The following is a 7,137-nucleotide window of genomic DNA, read 5'->3' on the forward strand; positions in this document are numbered from 1 at the left end:
TTTTTAGGTGGGAAAGAAAAAAAACCCCTACTCTTTAAGAAAACAAATCACTGGATATGTTCCATCAGTACTGGGGAGTTAAGTATATGTTGGTTTCTTTTCTGAATGATCCTTTTTTGCTTTAATCTATACTTCTGCCACGTTTACTTCCCCCCCCCCCAAGAAGCTCAAAGCTGGTCTACACAGTTCTACTTACCCCCATTTTTTATCCTCACAAGAATCCTGTCAGGTAGATGGTAGTGTTACCAGGGCATGGCGACTGGGGTGATAGTTGGGTGGGCATGGGAGGACTATGACAATTCCTTTTCTCATCTAAACAAGCTGGGTACTAAGAGGGGCTAGCACTCCTGGTTAAGAAAAGGGTACTTGCCTGGGACCCTCAGTCTTAGCAAGGATCTTGTGATGAGCTAATCGCCTCTCTCCAATAAATGACTTTCTTTTCCTAAATGAAGCCTGGTTATTGAGAGTGATTGGAGATCCTTACACTTACCCTCCTCAAACCCCACTTTTCTTAGGCTCCACACCTAAAATCTCCTGGGGCCATTCCGCCCCAGGATCTATGTAGCAAATTGGTTGCGGAACGAAAAAACGCCATTTTAAATAGTGCAATTTGTCGTTATGCATACCTGCCTTTGTAGTGGAATCCAGTTGTGTTGCTGTCGTTTCCCACAGGTTTGCGGTCTTGGCAAAAATTGCTAGCCAGGAAGCGATATTGCCGAGCTTTGTCCCCCCCTGGCCAGCCAATGGCTGGCCGTTATCATGCTCCCCAAAAGCCCCTTTCTCTTTAAGGAAGGTTAAAAAAAACACACACAAGTTGCAACGAATCTGCTTTGATTCGTTGCAACGGAGAGACCCAAATAGCTAGCAGGTGGTGTTTGAGCTGCCGTTTCATCGTTGCCATGCTCCCCTGAGTGAAAAAAAATACCCCCCCCCACGGGCGCGATTTTCGACCGAAAATAGAGTGAAAAATAAAGGGAAAATAAACCAGCAAACTGGGCTGTGTGTTGCTTGGTGCTTGGTGACTTAAAACAGCTCTGGGGAGGGACTGCAGCCAGGGAAGCCTCGCTGGGTAAACGAAGGCTCGCCGGTGTGTTGATCTCCGCTCGCTCCGAGAAAAAAAATGGCGTTCGCTTCGCCGGAAGATCAGAGGAGAGAGCCAGGGGGAGGGACTTTGCAGAAACTGCAACAATGGTAATGCACAGAACTTTCCCGCTAGTGTTGCAGATTGGTTGCAAGAGTGTAGGAGGGTAAATCCACTTTTTGGGATTTCCCTGAAAGCGCTACAATGAAGCGCTTTTTGCGGATCGGTTTCAGGAGTGTTGCAGATTGTCAACGACGTTGTGCATAACAGTAAATCAGTAGCGATTTCAATTTGCAACCATTGTGCAATTTTGAATGAGTGCGGAATGGCCCCTGGTATTTCCCAACCCAGAGCTGCCAAAGTTATTCATGGCCAAGTGGGAAAGCTCCTGATCTCAACCTCGGCCAGGAACTACTTTCAACACCTCCTTAATTATGGAGATACAGGTCACATGGTAGCCCAATAGGCAAAGTGTGAAGGTAAATGTTACTGTTACTAGTATTGTTATCTTGTTGTTATTAGTGAGCCATGTTTTTAACCTGTATTATGTTTTCCAAGTTTTCTGTATATCACCCTAAGCCGTGTCTGGGGGCAGGGGAGGTGAGGGGTATATAAATATGATAAATAAATACCATATAGAGTGGGAATCTTGGGAGGGATTTCATCTAGAATTCATCTAGAATTTGACGTCTGAAGCTGCCATTTTCTGTAGGGGAACTGATCTCTGCAGTCTGGAGACCAACTGCAATTCCAGGTGAACTTGAAGTCCTGCCTGGAGGTTGGCAACTCTGTGAATGGTTACAATTATTTTGAACAGAGCATGGTCCGCATTCAGTGGCTCCTTTAGAGCTTAGAGGAGAAAACAAAGGATGCGTATATGGTCTAGCTCTCCCTGTGCCCCAAATCATACTTGATGAGCCTATATGAATAATATATATTAACAAGTTCAGCAATTGCAAAATACTGAGGAAGAGGGAAACATTTTGGAACAACCCCCCCCATTAGATCAGCTCCAAATATTCTCCCTCGAGCTCTTTGAAGAGATTGATTTTATTCTATTTCTGAGACACTGTCCTGGATTTTTAGAGCTGTACAGACGAGAGAGAGAGAAAAACAGAAGGTTTATTACAAAATAGTTAAATGTGAAATTCTTTTCCTAGAAACACAGTGACAACTTCCCTGTCTCCTATATGCAACATTCTCCACTTTCATAGTTTCCCCTGAGTCTAGCAGACAATAGAGCTTTGAAAAGACATCATTTGTACTGCTCAGACCTGTTAATATTTAGTCACAGGATTTTTGGAGAACATGTGTGCAGGTTTTCTTGTACCCCTGGGCTTGTTCTTCCTAATCAGTCTTTGTTTGTTTGTTCTCCTATTTTAGTTTCAGTGACAGTCGCCTATTAAACTAAATCAGCAACATGCTCTTATCTGCTCTGAGAATATTCAAATGGGGGCAGGAGGAGGGGAAAGAAAAACGGCTAGGCTGGCAGAACAGGAGAAGCCAAAGAAAAGAAAAATTGCAAAAGATGCACGATAGTGAAAAAGAAGTCTCTTCCCATTTCCTGTTTTCAGCCATGGTGGGGACCTGTCAAAGATGGGGAAATCATTAGTGCCCAGAAATGAAGACCAAGTTATGGAGCAGAGGCAGATAAAAATGGGTGCCATATCTGGGGTTCGGGGAGAGGCTTCCCTGGGTATTAGATAGCATCAACATTGTAGAGACCCGTGATTGAATATAACATTAAAATAAAAATGAAAAGGATGAGTAACTGCATTGTGGCCAATGGAATCAAATCAAGGAATATGTTCAGAACAAAAAGCCTAGGTGAAAAATGAAGCCTTCAAAGCCCCTTTTTAAAAGGGCCAAAATCCCAAATCTGGAAAATGTCACAGCTTTTGTTTTGCCTTGCTAATCCTTCTCACTAGATCTACTTTTCTAACAGGCTGGGATGATCTCCCAATTTCACCATGCTAGGCAAAATTTTATATAAAATGTTTATAATTTATAATTATTTTCTAAACTAAAAATAACTTAGATGTGAGCAGATCATAGGCCCTGTATTAAACCTCTATTAAAATTGTACTGAAATTTGTCTTTATTCTCACAATTTAATTCCCTTACCATCTAGGTTTGTAGGACCATACATTTTGAAACTAGGGGTGCCAGACCCCAAATCTGACCTGGGGAATCCCCTGGTTTTATAGCCCATCTCCAGGCGACAGAGATAAATTCTCCTGAAGAAAATGGCTGCTTTGAAAGGTGGACTCCGTAGCATTACACTCCACCGAGCCCCCCCCCCAATCGTCCCTTCTACAAGCTCCACCCCCAAAGTCTCCAGGTACTTCCCAACCCAGAGCTGGCAATCCTATTTGAAACTGCAAACCGTTTTGTGATCTCACTGTGCTGCATGGGAGTATTTCGATGATATTCCTTTTAAGAACTAAGTAGGACATTATCTAGTTAGGGAGGAGTCCAGTTATGGATTAAGCACATTTGAGTCAAATGACAGCTATGGGCACAGTAGCCTTCATTTGAATTAATGTGCACTTGTTAAGGTCCATTTTTAATCTGTAGCTCTCTTCTCCCTTCCATGGCCACCAACAGTGGAAATTTTCAAAACTGCAACTCAGCTTACACAGCAAATGCATTGTTCTAGGCTTTACAGGCCTCTCTCTATAGTACCATGGCAGCATTTATTGACCATTGCCTGAACAATAAGCATACAATTAGTGCCTAATAGTGGAATCATATAATGAATAGGGATGGAAGAGGAGCCGTGTGGGCTGATGATTAGCCAATCAATAATAATCTGAATTACAGTTTAAAAATTAGATGTCTTAGATAGTTATTAAGAGTGTAATTATTCATAAATGTGCCTAATTATTCATAATTATTCAGAAACCTTATTACTTTCCTGATTGTCATAAGTGATCTCCAAGGCCAATTATGATTTGATTATGGCCATAGGACTCTTATGTTAATATTCTGAAATCTTTTTCTTTCTTTTTTTTTTGTCCTAGAAAACGAATGCATAGAAAACTGGAGGGAAATTATTCATGTTGACTGGTCCTTTGAAGGAATCTTGAGTGCTTTGTAAGCTCTTTCTCTGGGGCCTTTCTAAGGTTGCCAGCTCTGGGTTGGCTTGGGAAATACCTGAAGAATTTGGGGGTGGGGCTGGGAGTGGGTGGGGTTTGAGTCAGGAAGGGGCTTCAGTGGAATATAATGCTGGGGAGTCCACCCTCCAAGTCAGCCATGTTCTCCAGGGGATCTGATCTCTTTAGTCTAAAGATGATCTGTAATTCTGGAGGATCCCCAGGTCCCATCTGTGGGCAGGCATCTCTAGGCTTTTCAGTGCTGTTAAGTTTCATTGGGTTGTTATGGTGGTATTTGATATCTTGGTGTGAAAAGAGACATAATGTATTATGGGCAGTGGGGGATGGCATGAGCAGCCACACTGGCATTGGTGGGGTGATACTGGAGGAGACAGGAGAGTTTTACATGGTTTCTGCATGAGTTCAGTTGGAAGTGGGAAAAGACCAGGTCTGGAGAACATGTAGGGCAAGCATTTGTTATGCCACTAAAACCTGTCCTGTTCCAGTCACAACAGTAGTTTGCAACTACTTTTGAAATGTTTTCAATAAACTGAAGAATCAATGTATGTATTGGCCACTTCAAAATATTTCTAAAAGGTGGGCATCATTTCTGAAAAATGAGATGGATGTTTGATTGCAAGGCTATCATTCAGCATGCCAGTTAGAACTCTCTCAGCCCCACTACCTTACAGGGCATCTGTTGTTGAGAGAGGAAGGGAAGGGGAGTGTAAGCCGCTTTGAGATACGTGAGGCCTGCTGAGTGACTTTGGACCAGTCACAGTTCTCTCAGACCTCTCAGCCTCACGTACCTTACAGGGTATATGTTGTGTGGAGAGGAAGGACAGGCGATTATAAGCCACTTTGGGTAATAATGGGGTACTTTGGATAATAATGGGGTAAAAAAAACTGGCACTTTTTCTTTTTCTACACTATATAGCTATAGCAACAGACTTCCTGTTGGCAGCCTCTGAAAAACCAGGAACCACATCACCTTGATGTGGTGGTTTCAGTGAAATCCACATGATGACTTCCAGGTTTATGCTGGAAGTGGCATTATGCTGGCAATACCAGAGTAGGCGGATGACTGAAAGTGCAAAAAGTGCAAACACTTTCCCCATGCATTTGTCCCATGAATCTGCTTTCTCTCTCCCACGGTGGCTCAGCAGTAGCAGGGAGACACCAGAGGGCCATGCAGGTATGTCCTGCCTTCACTAAGGGACTGGCGCTAGCTAGGAAATGGTTTAGTAGTCCACTCCTCTTGCCCCCTTGGTGCTTAAAAGTTTACCTCACTTCTTTGACAGAAACTCGACAATCCAGTTTTTAACCAATGTGTCTTGTCGTCCTTGCCACAGGCAGGTTGTGAAGATAGGGTGACATGGTAAGTGAATGACCTACTGGTAACCCTGTTAGAATGTCCTACCTGTCTTTCCCCTTACAGTATCTCAGCAGGAGAAGCAGGGAAGAGAAATGGTCAATATGCCCATTAGTTACGAAGCCAAAAAGTTTCTGCAGGCTGTGGTACTATGGAGGCACATTTAAAGTATGGAAGTTCTGGGATGGTTGACGGGGGTCACCCCCCAGCTTTGATTTAATCCATGTTCTGGTTACTTTTCATTTTGCACTACACTATATGAAGACAGGCGTGGCATTTTCTCTTCATAGCTTCTTTCCATCAGTATCATTAAATTTCAGGACAATATTAGCCACTGATAAATTAGCATATAGATGAGTTTTGGGGGCAGGGTGGAGGAGGTGATGGGTTATGAGAACTCAGTGCTACAGTGTAGAAATATTTGAGCTTCTATATACCCTAAACACATGACATACTGCACTTAAGACAACTGAGAAGTCTATCATGTCTTGGCACTAAAGGAACAGGTCTCAGTTTTCACTAATAATTGCTTTGAGTAAACTGTTCCAAACAGTCCTGGGAGTTGCAGAAGAAAATGTGCTTCTATTTAATCTAACAGGCCTCTGATTGGGTAGAGATTCTTACTTCTGTTTTTTGCAACTTTGGTTGCACCGGTTTTGTATGTTATATAGATGTTTAATTTGTATTTTTATTTCATAAATGCTTTTGTGAGGACGTTATTTTTGTAAATATTTTATGAGGAGGAAATAAAAGGGCTGCACCAGGCAATCACTAAGAGGCAAAAGAAGAAGGCCAAGGCGGATGGGACGAGTTAAATTAAAATATATATTTTGTTATTCAGCTAAAAATGCCCAATATGATTTGCCAACAGGCTTCTTCAGGGGAATCTGTAATATAATATGCAAATAGAATCCTGAGTGTGCATACACATATCATAATGGTTATTTGGTCCAAATTGTGTAAATAAATAACAGATTATGTTAAAAGCCAAACAGCAGTTTGTACAGTATAATTGCAGCTAGGTATGAAAGCATTAGGGTTAACTGCTAGAGCTTATTCTGTCTTTATGGTTGCATAAAGGAAAACAAGGTTACCATGTAGGGAATTTTTAGCTGAGAGATAAAATATTATTTACTTATCTTGCACCATCAGCCTTGGCCTTATTTTTTTTTATCCCTAGAATATTTTACGAGCATATAAACACATTCTGGAACCTCCTTCCTGTTTTCTGAATGGGCCATGAATGTTTTCTTCATCTAGTTTAAAGGATGAAGTTTGCTGGACAAGGCAACAACAATACAAGAGAAATGTACCTTGACTACAGCAGTTTGACCAATTCCAATGAAGTTTTGTGGAAGAAATATAAATTTAGCACGTTTAATATAATTCTTGACCCATAAAATAATTAGAAGTGGAACATATTTGCATATATTTATTTGATTTTGCATACTATTTTTGTTTCTAGATTTCTTGAATTTTTGATATTTTGGACGGATGAGAAAGTAAGGATACTGGCCTCCAGGTGGGACCAGGGGATCTCCTGGAATTACAGCTCATCTCTAGATTACAGAGATCAGAAACTGGATGGA

This window comes from Paroedura picta, chromosome 9, assembly GCF_049243985.1.
Source record: "Paroedura picta isolate Pp20150507F chromosome 9, Ppicta_v3.0, whole genome shotgun sequence".
NCBI lineage: Eukaryota > Metazoa > Chordata > Lepidosauria > Squamata > Gekkonidae > Paroedura > Paroedura picta.